Source organism: Ctenocephalides felis, unplaced genomic scaffold, assembly GCF_003426905.1.
Source record: "Ctenocephalides felis isolate EL2017-DRISC unplaced genomic scaffold, ASM342690v1 CF-g0.4_SCAFFOLD_01604, whole genome shotgun sequence".
Taxonomy (NCBI): domain Eukaryota; kingdom Metazoa; phylum Arthropoda; class Insecta; order Siphonaptera; family Pulicidae; genus Ctenocephalides; species Ctenocephalides felis.
Window position 1 is genome coordinate 39099514 of NW_020537758.1, and position 17290 is coordinate 39116803.

General features: G+C 29.9%; 1 pseudogene; it reads left to right on the plus strand.

The window, feature by feature from the left end:
* Nucleotides 1-5155: 5155 nt before the first annotated feature.
* LOC113373721 lies at nt 5156-17015 on the plus strand (annotated as a pseudogene).
* Nucleotides 17016-17290: the final 275 nt, after the last annotated feature.

Here is a 17290-nt window from a genome sequence, read left to right on the forward strand (position 1 = left end):
TAAATATCAGGATGCGTATCGGTAATCGAAAATTTGTGAATTAGGCAAAATATAGATTGCAAATTTAATTAATCCATTTTTATCAAATTATACATTCATAGATTTATGCTTATCCCTCAAGTTTACATTGTCCATAATCCAGAAACAAATTTTGTATTTAGTATTTTTTCAGCCAGTCTATCTGGAACAGTTGGACATGGAAACATTGTAGGAGTTTATGCCATAAATATAATCACCTTCAGAAATATTTTTATTTGTTTTAATAATCTGTTTTATATGTGTATGAACCGTGATTGTGTTTTTTTGTGGAAGTTATTAATAAGCATGATTGTGTTTATTCATGTTTTAATGAAATCAAAGAACTATAGAAGATTCGAATAAAAGCTTATAAATGCGTAAATAAATCGACCAAATGTTACGTGAAAATGAAGGTTAAAACAGCTAATAATTAAGTAATTACTAAGTGTATAAATATAATAAAGTAAACTTCACAGAAAATTCTGGAAAAATAGGACTATTATTTTTTAGTGATGTATTAATTTTAGCATTAGTAACATTACTTCGGTCGTATCAGCTTCTGTTTGGCAATCTCTTTTCAATGCTGATTGCAGACATTCAGTTGTTGTGAGATCCAAATCAATGGGAGAACAAAAAACTGGATTATTTTCATCACATACAGTCAAACTTGGGCAATGATGCTCTAACTCTGGTGGTTCAGTATTCCCGTACTCGTCGGGAGAGTAGCAAAGCTGAAGATGAACAATTGAAGTATGCAATTCAATAAATAATATATATATATATATATATAATTATTATTAAATTTCGGAAATTAAATTTATAATATATTATTTATAATTTATTTTTTATTATTTATATAAAATCTAGAATACTTAATAAATTATAACAAAAAATCTAACTTAACTATGGATAGGGAGACACAAAAAGCATATTTATTTTGCAATGTGATATCAGTAAAAACAATTAACCAATTAAAAATAACAGCTGCAAATTTGTAAATAACAGCCATATTTATTGCTTAATCTACTTATTTAATTTTTTCTTTGTTTGAAGTTACCGTGAAATCGAAAAAAAAAATATCTTGTCCAATCTCATAAGCGCAAACTTGCGAAAGATTAAATTAACTATTGGGCGTTATTGACGGAAAATTGCGTGCTGATTTAGTTGAAAGGGAAATTGTTAAAAAATATAAACAAATTATAATCGGGAAAATAAAAAATGGGGAGTCAGTGCTTAGAAAATGGCACGTTTATTCCGAGAAATTGAATTGTGATTTTTGTTTTTGTTGCAAATGTTTCGCATCTGATGAACTTTGAATGTTGAAGATATGCGTGGTTAGGGTTATGGAAATGGAACAAATATGAGAAATGAAAGCAAAATTTACTTTGGAACGAAAATCTTAAGGCATTTTTTATACCTTGTGGTATCCATACTCTAAATTTAATAATTATTAACTATGCAGAAATAATACATATCAAATATAATTAGCTTTTTTTCAATATAGTACAAAAAATGTGTAATTTCTTTGCATTTTTACTGATTTTTTGACAATACTTCTAAAATACGTTGAAAGTTTAACTTTAAAACACAATCTGATACTCTGAATATGACGGAAAAGCAAAGATGAATACAATTCGGCTCTTACGATATCAACAAGTAAAAGATTACGACGCAATTTTGAATATTGTAAATAATGAGAATTTTTTTTTTTGGGGCTTTAGCCCAAATATTAATATTGCACAAATGTAAAAAATAATTGAAAATTTAAAAATATTTGATTATAATCAACCCGCGAATCGTCTAGATTTTCTAAATAAATTCAAAATCAATGTATTTTATTTGCTTATGCATTATATCTGTGTGTACTAAATTCAGAATAATAAAAAAATATTTTTAATTATAATTAATTTTAATGATAAACTGTTAAAACAACTAATATTAATAAGGGGAGGGGGGCGCTAGAAAAAAAGTTGCATGCGGGCGCTAAGGACTCCAGGACCGGCCCTGTATATAATATATATATATATATTTATATATATGTATATATATATATATATCATATTTAACTTAAGATTTTGAAATTTATCACAAAGGCTAAATTCAAATTTTCTGTTATAATACCGTATACTTTGTTCATAATCTTTTGTTCTTAGTGCTGAGAAGATTTTTAGATTACATAAGAGTATTAGAACGGTACTTTTCGGTTTTGTATATATATATATATTCGTGTATACAAATATATATAAATTATTTTCAATTTACCTGGTACGAGTCGTTTGTTACGCAGCGAAATCCTAGAGCACCACAATGTTGAGGAACAGATGTATACAAAGAGCACTGGGTGGTAAGTTCCACTTGCATCAAGGAAGCAGTAAAATCATTCAGCGTTGTTATTATTAAAATCTATAATCAAAATTTGAAATCATACTTGTGAGTGCATTAAGGAAATAGTTATTTCATCGTTGAGGAGCGTTTTTCTTGCACCAGTTTTGCCTGGTGCCAAACCTGTATTGCTCAAAGTTATAGTAAATTTCAATCATTTATTTATTTTAATTATAATAATAATAATATCAAATAATTATATATTAAAAATGAAAAAGGTGAATGATTAATGCCTGAAGGCCAACTATCATAAAATCTGCAAGTATATACAAATAGCAATTATATTTATAGGCAATTTTCGTAGTACGTAGCTCTGTTCTGTAGTGGGTTTAACACCTCTGTGACAGTTTGATCGACCTACAGTTTAATTTCTAGTGTCGCAAATATTTGAGAAAAACATGATTTTAAAAATATAAGATACTACTATTTCTATGGTGTAATTGATATCTCAAATATTTTTTTTAATATTAATTTATGAAACTTACAATTGTTGGTAGTGACCAAAAGTATTGCATGTTTTTTTATGTCTCTTAGCATTGGTTCAAAATATATAAGTTTGTGATTTTTTGTGATCTAATAACTTCAAATTAATAAAAAAATATATATCTTTACAAAAACTATAGAAAATATTATTAAAACGACATTGACACTTTGTCAATGCTTTTGTTTTTCAGAAACTCATAAAACAAATTTGATATTATTTGGTAGAAATTTGTAGGCGTTTTTCGGATTTGTTATTTATTGATACACAATTTGTACATTAATGAGAAATTAATTACTTTCATTATCATTATAATAACACGAATAAGCTTTGCTTATATAAATATTTTTTATCTAAAAATTTTTGTCCAAAGGATACGGCAACAAAACTTCATAAAACATGTTTTTAACTTCCCGTAGGGCAAGTTATAATAATCGCAAAAAAATCGAAAATAAAAATTTTTATATATCTTTACGTTTCAAAGATTTCTGAGTATTCTGGCAAACCTTAGAAAAAATGGATGTATGTGTTTGTGTGTGTATATGTGTGTGTGCGTATGTGTGTGTGTGCGGATACAAATTTTCGTCGACGATTTCGGGAACACCGATCAACTGATTTGAATAATTCAAAAAACATTTGATTCGTATTGATAAGGAGACGTGCTGATTAGTTTTTGGCGAAGGTAGGCCTAGCCGTTCCGAAGATACGGGGCAAAAAGTGCCAAAAATGTTAACTCAGTTTTTAGGAGAACGGAGCGTCCGATTTTAATACACCGATCAACTGATTTGAATAATTCAAAAAACATTTGATTCGTATTGATAAGGAGACGTGCTGATTAGTTTTTGGCGAAGGTAGGCCTAGCCGTTCCGAAGATACGGGGCAAAAAGTGCCAAAAATGTTAACTCAGTTTTTAGGAGAACGGAGCGTCCGATTTTAATAATTCAAAAACCGTTTTACTTATATTGACAAGATAAATAATTTATCAAATTTTTATGAAGGCAGGTCTAGCGGTTTCAGAGATCTAATGAAAAAAGTAAAAAAAATGCCATTTGGCGGTCAAAAATGATCATTAGACATATGCACATCAAATTATCAGATATTTTATAGAGATTTTAACAATAAGTATAAATTTTGTTTACATTCCCATGGGTTCCGTACCAATGTTCATCCGTTTGACTGCAACGCGGCGCTTACGCGCTTTGACATTTCGTCTCTATGCAGTTAAAGCAGTACGATTGCTTTGAAAAAAAGTTCAGAATTTCCAAAATATGTCAAAATGAAGAAAACATTTTTTTCCCAATATATTTTTTTTTTCAAAAAAAGTAATTTTTTGTCAAATTTATAGTATCTCAAAAATCTAATTTTTTCGAAGTAATTTTTTTTCAAAAATGTCAATCGTTTTTAAAAAAATAATAATTTTTGGTACGGGAAGTTCCAGCAATTTGCCTTAAGGCACGATGCCATACGCCCCACTAGTTAAAAATTTTTCGAAATGCCAAAAAACGTCTTGCCAGAGCTCTTACTATTCAGTCTACGGAATATCACGACCGAATCCGAATGCCACGTGCGGAATTCTGTCTGCATTTTAGGGGGTGTTAGTAACCCAGTACGAAAGTGAGAATAAATGTGTTAAAACTACCCTGTTAGAAATTCAAAATTGTGATAAAAACGTGAATGCTATCAAAAGCAATCTAGTGGAATATGAATGTGGACCAAATCAGTTAACTTTGAGGTGATTATATTGTTTTTCTTTTAAAACTGCAACATATTACAGTGAGCTATCATGTTTTACTGGTGGCGGCGTCGGATCAATACTCACCCTAGTATTTCATTGCTTTATCCACGCGCGCACAACTGACAACTATGCTCTAATAATTGCTTTAAAACAAATATCCCGACATAATAATAATAATATTTCCATTAATATTCATTTTACTAAATTTTCTTCTTTGAATAAATACTTATTTCTTGAGATCAATACATTTCTCATTAAGGGGCGAAAACATTTTTGCGGGAAAAACATGTACGCATATAATAGCTATATTTTCACATACTAGTAGGTGCTCTTCTATGTTTATTATATACCCCCAAACCAACCGGTTAAATCCGATGGTTCTGCGGCTTTATTAATTTTATCGATGCAAGATTTATATGTTCATTAGTCATTTTTAAACATGACATGCAAAAACACAGCAGAATTTATAAATGTGTCTACTAAATGTCGAAAATTTTACTTTTTTCTATCAGCATTTTAAAACTGTACATAAATATAAAATGACCAAAGTGAACTATCTGCTTTTTCAACAAGAATGATTCAATTAAGCAAATGTAAATTTTACTTATCTGCTACATATGATAGTAGTGAATATATCGTTAACATTAGTAAACTATCTATTTTAAAAGACAGAGATAGTGATGATCCTTCATATATACAATGACTAATAAATGAATATATTATTTGTTGATTTTTTAAAGGTAATCGCGCTCTGCGTACTCTCTTTAATACCATGGCCCGGACCAAGTGTGTTCAAAATCTCATGCCCAAGAGATAACGCTCGACTTGTCAGAAAAATTGTTCAGAATAAATGGATACCTATATTAGACAAATACCAGGTAAGCGATCACTTTATTATTTTAAAAAGAATTTATTTAATTAAACTTAATTGCATTTTTTAATCTAATGGAAGAAAGTCTATAAGAGCTTGTAATGTATTATATTAGGTATGAAATTCCGTTATTGTGCTATTTAACGATTGAGAAATTTATTATTTTAGGTGAAATTTCCACTGGAATGTCCATTTCATCCAATGAGGGACATTTTTGGTCCCCAGCAAGCGGCCAAACAGCAGCACAGGCCTTCCCAATGGACGTGCGGATTTTGCGGAAAAAGCTTTTTCGAAGAACGGCATTTGGATTTGCATTTTGACAACAGACATAAGAATGAAATCAATGTGGTAAGTAAAAAATGATAAAAAATAAATTTGTATATATATATATATATACATATATATGCAGGTTTGAAAATGTCACCCAATAATCTATTTAATTGTACAATGTCTAACAGTTGAATCACGTCACAACAATAACACAAGGTTCATGATCAGTTAGAATCAATTATTTAAAAATAGCTCCTATAAATTAGTTAATCAATAATCTACTGTTACAAATACTTCAATGCCAGGTTCTTTGATTACTTTGTTAAGCTTCTCAAATTTAATACGTATGTTTTTACAGTACATTGATAAACAATTGCATTTTATTATATCATGAAGTGAAAGTTTGCATTATCATTATTTTTATTATTTCTGGCAGATAACTTTTTCTAAATTTTTTTAGTATTTTATTTAAGTTGCAGTTTTTACAACATGCTTCCACAAATTCGGTGCCGATATAAATGTTTATTTTTAAATATATTCAAAACTAGATGACCCGACTGATGTTGTCCTGTAATCATGTCTACAATTTTTTAATATGATATACTAACATTTACCGTTTAGCTAAAAATAATAATTATTGTTTCTTAAATTACTTTTTACGCCAAAATGCATATACATTTATAATATGAGCAATGCTGAATGTAGAACTGCTTTAAATAAAATTATAAGTCTCAATTCCCACACTACATTGGAAATTGAAGTCTTTTAAACGGTTTAACATAACCATAACCATAACATAACACTGGTACTTCATGTCGGATTAAATTAATTAAATTTATTATTATTTAAGATATCCAAAATTGCATCTTAAACTTCTCCTAATCCATATCGTGAGGGCAGTGTATGTATTCTTTACTTTCCCATTTGTTGGTATAAAGTGAGATTTTTACGAATTTTAAAAATATTGTGAAAAGATTAGTAAAAGATGCAACGGAATTATATATTAAATAAAAACTATATTGAAAATTTAATATACGAATCTTGTGTTGGTGCCCCCTAAAGCGTGCGCTCGTATTTCTTGCATGCATCGCATTAAAGGTAGGACCGGCCCTGATTAATACTTTATTTCATATTTTAAGTGAATTAGTTTGTCATATCATATTCATATGTGTATCATTTAATCTGCCATACATATATTGTAAACAATATTATTTTAATTTCTGGCACATCTCAGCTGCTTTTTGACAATAATGATGTAGACATTTCATTTTTCTTATTCATATTCATAAATTTCTAGCAAAGTTCATAAGTAAATTGAAATTTTTGGCAGATGATAGTTATCATTTGTTTTCAATGCAAACAATGACATGTCGTTTTTTGCAATTTTTTTTCATTTATTTCTACAATATTGCACATACATCCCAGTACTTTATAATCACATACGTCCTAGAAAATTACCTTAACAAACTTCAGAAAGATTTATCAAAGTCCGAATAATCGTTTAGAAGGAGTATACAGTGAGTGCTTGTAATTTAATATGAACTTTATATAATAGCAATTAAGCTCAAATTGATTCTACGTTTTAGTTAGAAAACGTTTGTATGAGAAAAAGAAAAGGGCTGTTTTTTTGGGTTTGCCCGGCAATTATTTGATTTCTTCTCGCCGTAAGAACCATCCTTGGACTTCAACAAATATTAAAAAAAATAATTGGCCAAATTGGTCCAGGCGTTGTTGAGTTATGTGCTTACCAACACATTTTGCGATTCATTTTTATATATAACTAGCCGACCCGACAGACTGTCCTGTCAAAAAAATTTGTAATGTGGCGGTGTTTTGTTCCTACCTTTTTTCCATTCTTTGCAAAAAATTATCCGGAACAGAACCGTCACCCTGGTAATAATTCGGTGTGAATTAAGAATAATTAAATGAAACACTATAAGCATTTGAAAGTAAGTAATTTTAATCATGCAAATCATAATTTATTTTCATTCATTTACATCAATGTTTTTGGCTGTCAATATAGCTCGTTAATTAATAGAAAGATATTTCTATGCTTATATAAATATATTAAAAATTAGATTATCAAAAACTACACAAAATGTCATGACATAGATCATTGTTTTTCCTACAAATTTCGTTGCCTACTCGATTAAAAAAGAAAAGGGCTGTTTTTAGAGTTTGCCCGGCAATTATTCGATTTTTTCTCGCCGTAAGAACCATCTTTGGACTTTAACGAACATTTTAAAAAAAGATTTGGCCAAATTGGTCCAGGCGTTGTTGAGTTATGCGCTTACCAACACATTTTGCGATTCATTTTTATATATAAGAAGATATAATTCCTAAACTATTATATTTTTAGAAACGGTTTATGCACTTATTAAATTTGTTTTTTTATATCGATATCGTAAAATATGTCCTGTTTAATAATTTCATAGGCAGAAGACGCCGTATGCCTCGCCGATTATTGCGCGATGATGCGTTGCGAAGTGCTGGTAGCCCGCGACGCGTTAGGCGGCCCGTCGTCCGGTCAACGTGCTACGACGGACATAGAAATCTGGCGAGACGCGGGGCCTCGAGGATCCTCGCGACCTTCGGCTACGGCACTCACCGCAACCGGGCCACGAGCACTTGCTAGGCTACCGCATGGTGCAAAGGCTAATGGAAGAAATGGGCGGTACAAAAACGGGTTGCCGGGTCGAGTGGCTGTTAAAAGATGTGATAGAGACGAAGCGCCGGTCGCTGAAGGTACGAAATTTCAAAACAAGTTTAATACATATATATATATATATATATATATATATATATATATACAGTAGAACTCCAATTATCCGAATTAACACTAATCATACCAAGACTTAATATATACCTATTTCTACCATAGCGGGTCAAATGACCCGACTCTACGTTTCATGCTTGAATGTATGAAATATGGATGTTAGGAAAAAAATAAAAATGAAAATTAAATTTATTATAAAAAAACAAAATAGTATGTTGAGCATTTCTATTACAGACGCAAAAATAAAAAAATTTAATTCATAGTTGTATCCATAATTGTACATTTTCCGCAAACATATTTTTTACATTTAGAGCAAATTTTGTTGGTTTTATTTTCTTTACAGTATCCTATTTGACATGTCATACGTTTATAAGCATCTGTAGTAGACTTAGGCAACGATACTTTCGTATTTGTTTCTTATTTTGGTTATTCACGGACTTCTCGAAAATCGGCGCCAAGTTCCTCTGCTAGCTTGAGTAAAAAATCTTGTCGCGAGATATTTTCTCCTGTCGTTTGCTTGTACAAAATCCAGGCATTTATGTCAGCTAAATCAAGAATATTGAAAAAAACTTGGAGAGGCCATCTGCAATACTTGGGTTTTGTAGTAAATTTCTTCGCCATTTGATCGGTCATGTCTACACCAAATTTGGTTTTATTGTAATATGAAACAGTCTCAGGTAAACATTTATCATTGTTTTCTTCGTCGTCAGTATTATCTGTTGAATCGAACTCATTTTTATTTTCAACCAATATGAATTTCATTTTCAGAAAATTCATCTTCACTAATTTCTGAAAACTCTTCGCCAATATTATTTATATCTTCTAAGAACTTTTACTGTCTTGTTTGCTTCGACATGTTTTGGGTAAAAAATAACTTGTATTACTATAGCTATCAAAATAAAATATAAGCTAGGTACTTACCAAGACTTTTAATTTCTGCCACTTTTTCTAACAATAAAAAACTAAAATTTGATATTTTCTTGAAATTATTCTGAGCTATTTTCGTTGAACTGCTTTACGCAACAGTGTTTAGAAGAATTTGCAACTTACTGACTACAAATATGACTCGACAATCTCTTAAACCAAAAAATTCTCTCCGGGTCAAATGACCCATTGTGGTAGATATCGGTATACAAGAAGGATAACTCAGAATAAACAAAACAAAACAAGAAAAAAAAATTGTTCATAACTGTACTCTAATTACTTAAAAAAAGTCATGAAGTCAAATGTGCAAACGCAATAAAATTATACGTGCATTTTCAATGCAATTCAAAATGGGTCATTTGACCCGCTATGGTATTTTAGTGTTAATGGGGACCGGGACCCATTCGGATAATCAAATATTCGGATAATCGGAGTTTTTTTTTTTAAATTGCCATTGGAGAGAAAAAAAGTTACGTTTTGATATTGCACTATTTTTTTTATTGAATTGAATGAAAGAAACATGACATTTTCACATGTTTTAAATATAAATAAATGTACTCATGTACAAGTTTAGAAATAAAAATCATTGTTTTGTAAACATCTCCGTCAAATCAAAACAACTATGTGTCTACACTGGCTTTGCTGGTGGAAGAATAATAGCGCACTTAAACTTTTTTTGGACAATTTTTTTTCTGAAAGTGATTCGGATAGTCGGAGTTCGGATAATTGGAGTTCTATATATATATATATATATATATATATATAAACAATCTAGTAATGTTCTACTTTAAAAAACGAATGCTGGAACTTCCCGTACTAAAAATTAAATTAAGAAAAAAATTACATTTTTTGAAAACTATGAAAAAATTCGATTTTCGAGAATTTTGAAATGGTTGAAAAAATGACTTTTTCCTAAATTTTGAATTTTTTTGAAAATTTATCAGTGAATATAAATCTAAATGTAACGAATAAGCATTGGTACGGAACTCATATAAGTATAAACAAAATTTGTACTTATTGAAATCTCTATAAAATACCTGATATTTTTTTTTTAATTACAATATTTGTTATAACTGTTAAATAATATAACATCTAGTAACATTAATAAACAATAATATAAATATAAATAAAATAGAGTACAAAAAAAAAGATAGTATTTATATAAATTGATATCCGTATTATAATGATTTAACCCTCCGTCGGTCGGATATTTTTTCACCTTCGAACGGTCGGAAAGGTTGGCTGGACCACCATTCATTTTTCATGCATTTATATGGGATAAATGAGTTTTTGGTGTCTTATATATTAACGATATTAGTAGTAAATATTATAGTTTTGATTTTTTCTTTTTCTTACCGTCTTTTGCATATGTTGAGCTTGCTTATAATAAAAATATACATAATATATTATATAAAAAAAATCAAGAAATATAAAAAATCGTTGCTTTTTTGTTAATTTTTCTGTTTTATATCAATGAAAAACAATATTTATTCTTTTTTGGCGCCTTTGAAATGAATGTGAAATTCAAATGAAAACGAAATGAGGTGCGTCGCCTTTGAAATGAGCTGTAAAATTCAAGTTGAAAATATAATTTTACTACAGGATCGCCAAAAAAAAATTTCGAACGCAGTACGGGTAGAAAAATTGCTGATAATGTGTGCATTACTCATCCGATTTTCAGTGTTTGCGATTACCAAAAAGTTTGGTAGGTTTTCAAGGAACTTTCATCATGAAAATACTAAGATTCATGTTACAACACATAGCAAAGAATATATACAACGCAGTTTGAATAGAAAATACCATGAAAAAAGACAAAATACTGGTTTACATATATCAAAAAGCGTATATTTCATACGCTTCATGTGTGGGTGGTCTAGACAGACCTTTCCGACCGTTCGAAGTATAAAAAAGTTAATATTCTTATAATTATCCTTCTGTACATTCTTTCGTCCTGATTTTTTCATTGATCGACAGCCAATGAAATTTTAGGAAAAGTCAAGAAATTTCAAGTCGATAGGATTACTAGAAGTATTTTATTTTAATTGAAGTCGAAAAAAGTCTGGCCAGACCACGCCGACCGACAGAGGGTTAAAAACCCTTTAAAACGTGAAGGTATATAAAATATTCATTTTCAATTTCTTTACTTAACGATTACTATAACTTATCCTAATTATAAGGAAGTAAATTATTAATGATCAATAAAAGTTAAAATAAATTTAATGAGTGATTATTATTGTTCTAGATGTCGATAATGACGACGGAGAGGTAGAAGACATAGAAGATAATGGTGATTCCAATACCACGGCCGCTTGCGATGAACACCTTGTGGACTCGGCGTTACCAGCTGTAGATGGATCAACAAATGACGAATTTCAACGTCTTAAGGCTGACTGTAACCTGATGATCTGGCAAGGCTCAAGCTGCGATGTGAGGTATATATTTAAAATGTAAAATTGTAAATTTGAAAAACATCAATTTTTGCAATATTATCGATTCGTTACAATGCTATTGAATTTATGACATAATTTCGTTCATTTGATTGATGTTATTGTTTTTAATTAATTAGTACAAAGTATAGGTAATTGAGAAATGTGGATTTAAAGATACATGTAAATGAGATTAAAATTCTAATTTTTATAGCTTCAATGTCAATCTGATCAAAATAAACAATTCGATTTTTGCATCCTAATTAAATTTAGATTTTAAATTTTATATTAATTTTGCAGATTCTTGTCAGAGATTGTATTGCTGGTGTTTGTGTGCATCTATCTGTTCAAGACTTCACAGATATGGAAGGTATGTCTTCTTGAAAATATGTTCTTACACATAAGTTTAAACTATAATTCGAATTAACATAATATAATTTCATATATTATTTGTTTATAGAGGAATTAAATCACGCTGTTGTTGGTATTTGAGTTGTGACCGCTATTGGGAAGAAGGAAATCCCGAACCAAGACCTTTTCCATGGGGTTTGTATTTTGTGATGGTAATGGTATTGTCACTAGGAATATGCCTATGCTACTACATTATCGGGTGCTATTTGAGTGAGTAATATTACTTTTTTATTTTGCTTTATTATATATATGAACAAAATGTGTGTTTGGATGAGCATCGGTAAGGATTAGAAATAAATTTCTGAAAATATTATATAATCGACTTTTTGGCCAAACATATGTGCTTAATATTATTTTTTATAATAATTCTATGAGGTAATATATTTAAATATTGAAATTTATAATTATATTGACTAAAATAACTATGCTTTCATATTTGAAAACAATGTTTACGTTTCTTGTTTCATATAGTTTATATGAAACTTATAGTTTCAGCTTGCTTTTTGTAGTATTACATGCGTAATTTTGTAAACAAAAATATAAAGATGTTTTTACTGATAACATATGTAGGCTAATGCTAATGGTGACGGATGAAAATCATTTGTTTAAGGGGTTAGGGGTGCTTGGAATTTTTGAAAAAACGATTTTTATTTTTTTGCGACGATCTCAGCAATGATAATTCACTTTCAAGATGTGCAGTTCAAGATTGAATCCATAATCAGAAAGAATTAAAAGCTTCAACCAACTAGTGTAAAAAATATGCCTAGAAACCGTGAATACTAGTTCTACTATCGTACAAATTGCTGAATGCATATACATCATTATTATTGATTATGGGTATAATTGTGGGACCTAGGACCTAATTGTGGGTATAATTCCCGTTGGTATGCTGAAAAATTGGATGCTGCACGTGTGAAAGTGGCAGATCAGCGCGCAACGAAAACACTCGGGAGGCCAGAATGCTTCGTAGGCAACAGCAAATGGAAATATTAGAAACTTGCACAATGATTGATCAACTATTATATGGCCCAGAAATAGATGACTCGGTTTAAGTAAATCAATAATTCGAATTTCTGTACGTAAATCCGATGTGAAACTTTAAACGCGTTTTTCTCAAACTATGTTTTGAACCTGAAGTGTGAAAACTGTAACTCAAAAACCGCTTAGTAAATTTAATGAAATTCATACAGCTTTTAGAATACATAATAACTCGGGTCTGATCGAAGAATTTTTATTTTTTCAAAAATATCAATTTTTAAGACCAATTAACTGTTGATTTTTTACCCAAAAATCGAATTTTTTTTCTGGTGCTGCCATTTTGTTAATTTTTGCAAAAAAAGAAAACCTTCGATCAGGCTCAGGATTATCTATTTTTAAAACTATTTTTTTTATTTGATTGATTTTAGATGAATCTCTAAAGAGTTATGATGGTCATTGCCAGGACCGTTTTTTAAAACAGGGTCAACAAAAACAGCTACAACTTAATATCTAATGTTTTTTCTGAAGATTTTGTTAGTTCAAGTCAAAACATTATACAACAATACCGTATTAATATTTTTGTAATAAAACATCGCTTAATAACAAAAAATACTGAAAATTCTCATTTTTTCGTGCCTCCAAGTACCCCTAATCCCTTAAGAAAACATTGCGTTTATCACGTAGTTTTTCATCGAAATAAACTTTTATGCGTCTGTATAGTTTACTACGCTTGGAATAAATTACGATATTTTTCTCTCTATATACACCAGTATGCATTTTAAGATTTTCTGGCCATTTCGTTTGTAATTGTATGTAAGAAAAATTTACGTTTTTGATGAATATCAAAATATTACTTTTTATACAGATTTTATATTTTAGATACAGTTATTATATATCGTAAAATAAATTACATAATATTGTTAAATAAACCGAATTACAATTACCATATTCTTACCGAAATTACCTAGTCATGACGACCGAAGCGTGGCAAGTACGAGTGCAACGGCTACCGCCCATTCCTCGCCCTCGCACAGCGCCGCGGGACGAGCTCTTCCCGGCGAAGGCGACGGTTACGGGCAACGCGCGTTGGTCGCCCGAGACCCGTCTCTCGGGCGGCAGACCCAGGCGCTGCGGACATGGGCCAGAGTGAACACTACATCTACGTCACGTATCCTCCCGACTTGAAAGGCGGCTGCTGGAAAGGTATGCCGGAGGGAAAATGGGTTATTATTGCTTGGTGTATCGCCTGATACTGAACGACGTGCATATTGAACGCCAAAAATATTTATGCCATTTGAAAAAAAAAATGCAAAATATATTAGTGCAGTAAACGGAGAGGAAAAATAGGTATAACCTCTGAATTTTTTTACTGTGCTCCGAATTTCATGAAATTTTGGAATTAGGTTCATCTTACCCTCAAATTCAAAAGTGAAAACAATTCGGGTTGCGCCATCACCCCCGGGGGGATGACACCCTTCTCAATCGTGTAATTACATTTTTTCAAAATAAGTCGGAAATCGATAGAAGAACTAATTATAAGAAAAAAATGTCTTATAGTTTTTCAAAAAAAACTATACTTTTCAAGTTACTGGCCACTAAACATTCATATATTTTTGGCGTTTTTCTTCGTTTTTTTGCAAATATCTCCTAAAAAAAGTTTTTATAAAATCTGATAAAATTTTCTGAAAATAGTTTGTACTAAAGTAGTGAATCTGCTGGAATCCATCAAGATGTCTATAATGAAGTGAATTCTAGATGCAATGTGAATTACTTTAATTCTGGTGGAAATGGCGCTCATTAAACCATATGATTTAGAAGAAATAAACTTCGTATATGCTTCTTATTTGCATGATAGCTCATCCATTTTACATGTAAAAAACTTGTAACAGCACTCATTTTAAAGCTTATGTTGAGCACTATAAAACCCAATTTCACCGTAATACATAAAATGTAAAACCTCGACACTAGATGGCTTTAAATACAACAATTGAATCATGAACGAAATAAAAAAACGACTTTGCTCTTTCAAATCTTGCATAATATTTTTCCTAGAAACAATTTAATAATACCGATTTATTCAGATTTTTATTGACATTATTTTGTTCATTACATGATTTTGTTATTTAAAATGTATATTTTAGGAGATATTTGCAAAAAAAACGAAGAAAACGTCAAAAATATTGAATCTTTAGTGGCCAGTAACTTGAAAAGTATTAGTTTTTTTGAAAAACTGTAAAAAACATTTTTTTCTTATAATTAGTTCTTCTATCGATTTTATTTTAAAAAAATGTAATTACACAATGAGAAGGGGTGTCACCCCCCCCCAGGGGTTTGATGGCGCAACCTGAATTGTTTTCACTTTTGAACTTCAGGGTAAGATGAACCTAATTCCAAAATTCCATGAAATTGGAGCAAAGTAAAAAAATTCAGACCTAAAATGCTCCATTTACTGCACTATATAAAGTGTCAAATGCGTTGATGTTGCTTTTACCCTAATTTAATAAGACGTGTAGATGACTCGTACATGAAAACTGTTTGGTATTTATATCGTTATTTGTTAGTAGTTGCTACGTTATTCGATGCTAATTCTATTTATTATATTAAGCTAGGATATCATAGTTACGATATCTTTACAAAATACGAACCAATATTACTGTAGCTATTAGAATTAAATTATCAAGTTACTTGTTACAATTTACTAAAAACAATTTATATAGGTCCATTCGAAATTCACGAAATTCAGAAATTAATAGTTATATTCTGGATATCTTGCTCTCTTTATACAGAAATCTAAAAATAAATTACTCAACATCGTGTTGAATTAGAAAATAGAAATTGGGGCAAGTGTTTTCGAAAGTTATATTCGAATATAAATCACACAAAATAAATCATGTGTAAATTATTAAACACAATACTTAATATTATTGACTATAGTATAAAAAATATATATAATCATGCGCTGTATCAGTCATAGTATCCCTTACAATTTCACATATCGTGGTTGGATCAAATATTTACGTTTAAAGTAGTATTAAGTATAATAAAAGTCTGAGGCCTAACATATGAAACTAAAGTGCTAAGATAACGTAGACAAATAATTAAAATTTTAGGTAATCAACAAATAGTTAAAACTATAGTTAAACATCTTCCCAAGATTCCTAAAATTGCGTCCACGTAATCTCAAGAAAAAAATCACATTAAAAAAATAACTAAAGGTGTTTTATATTAAGCTTTTAAATATTTAGTAGAATTTATTTACAAATTTTCATATCACGTAGTAAAAAAATAGAAAATTAGTAAAATAAATTTATATTTATCTATATTAACGCTAGAAACGGGTATTGAAAAATTATAAAGTAATGATAATTTTACTTCAATAGGAATATAATATAGTTAACAAAGTTATTTAGTACGTAGAAACGTAGTGATTTTAGATTATTATTAAGTCTGGTCACAGCCGGTGGCAGCTAAAAACTCTGCCTTGACTTCAAAACTAAATTTCTTGATTAAAAATTATAACAGATTATATAAAATAATGATTAAAAATAGTCCGTAAGTGGCTGGACTTAATAATAGATGTTAGTTAAACAAAATTTGTTAATAACGTTAACATTGAATATCAAAAATCGTTTAATCTTGAGAAAACTTACAGCTTACTTTCTTAGTCGCTTTTTAGCAGTAGTTTTTTATATTTGTTAATCTTCTTTCGTTTTAGCTGCTATAATAGAACAACCCGGCTGTGAACCACAACGAAGGCAACAAATCTTCCTTTAGGAAAGAAAACAGATATTGTAACGGGTTCATAAATTGTAGTTATTATATTAGCTTTTGGTATATACCGAACTCAGAATTATTTAAAATTTTAATAATGGTGCGTTCTATGTCATAAATTTAATACAATTAACTCATGCATGATCATTTTAATCATTTTGTATCGGCGAGGGCACGGCAGTAAATTTAGACTATTTAACGCTTTCATAGAAAATATATTTAAATTATGTTAATGATGAAATGATTC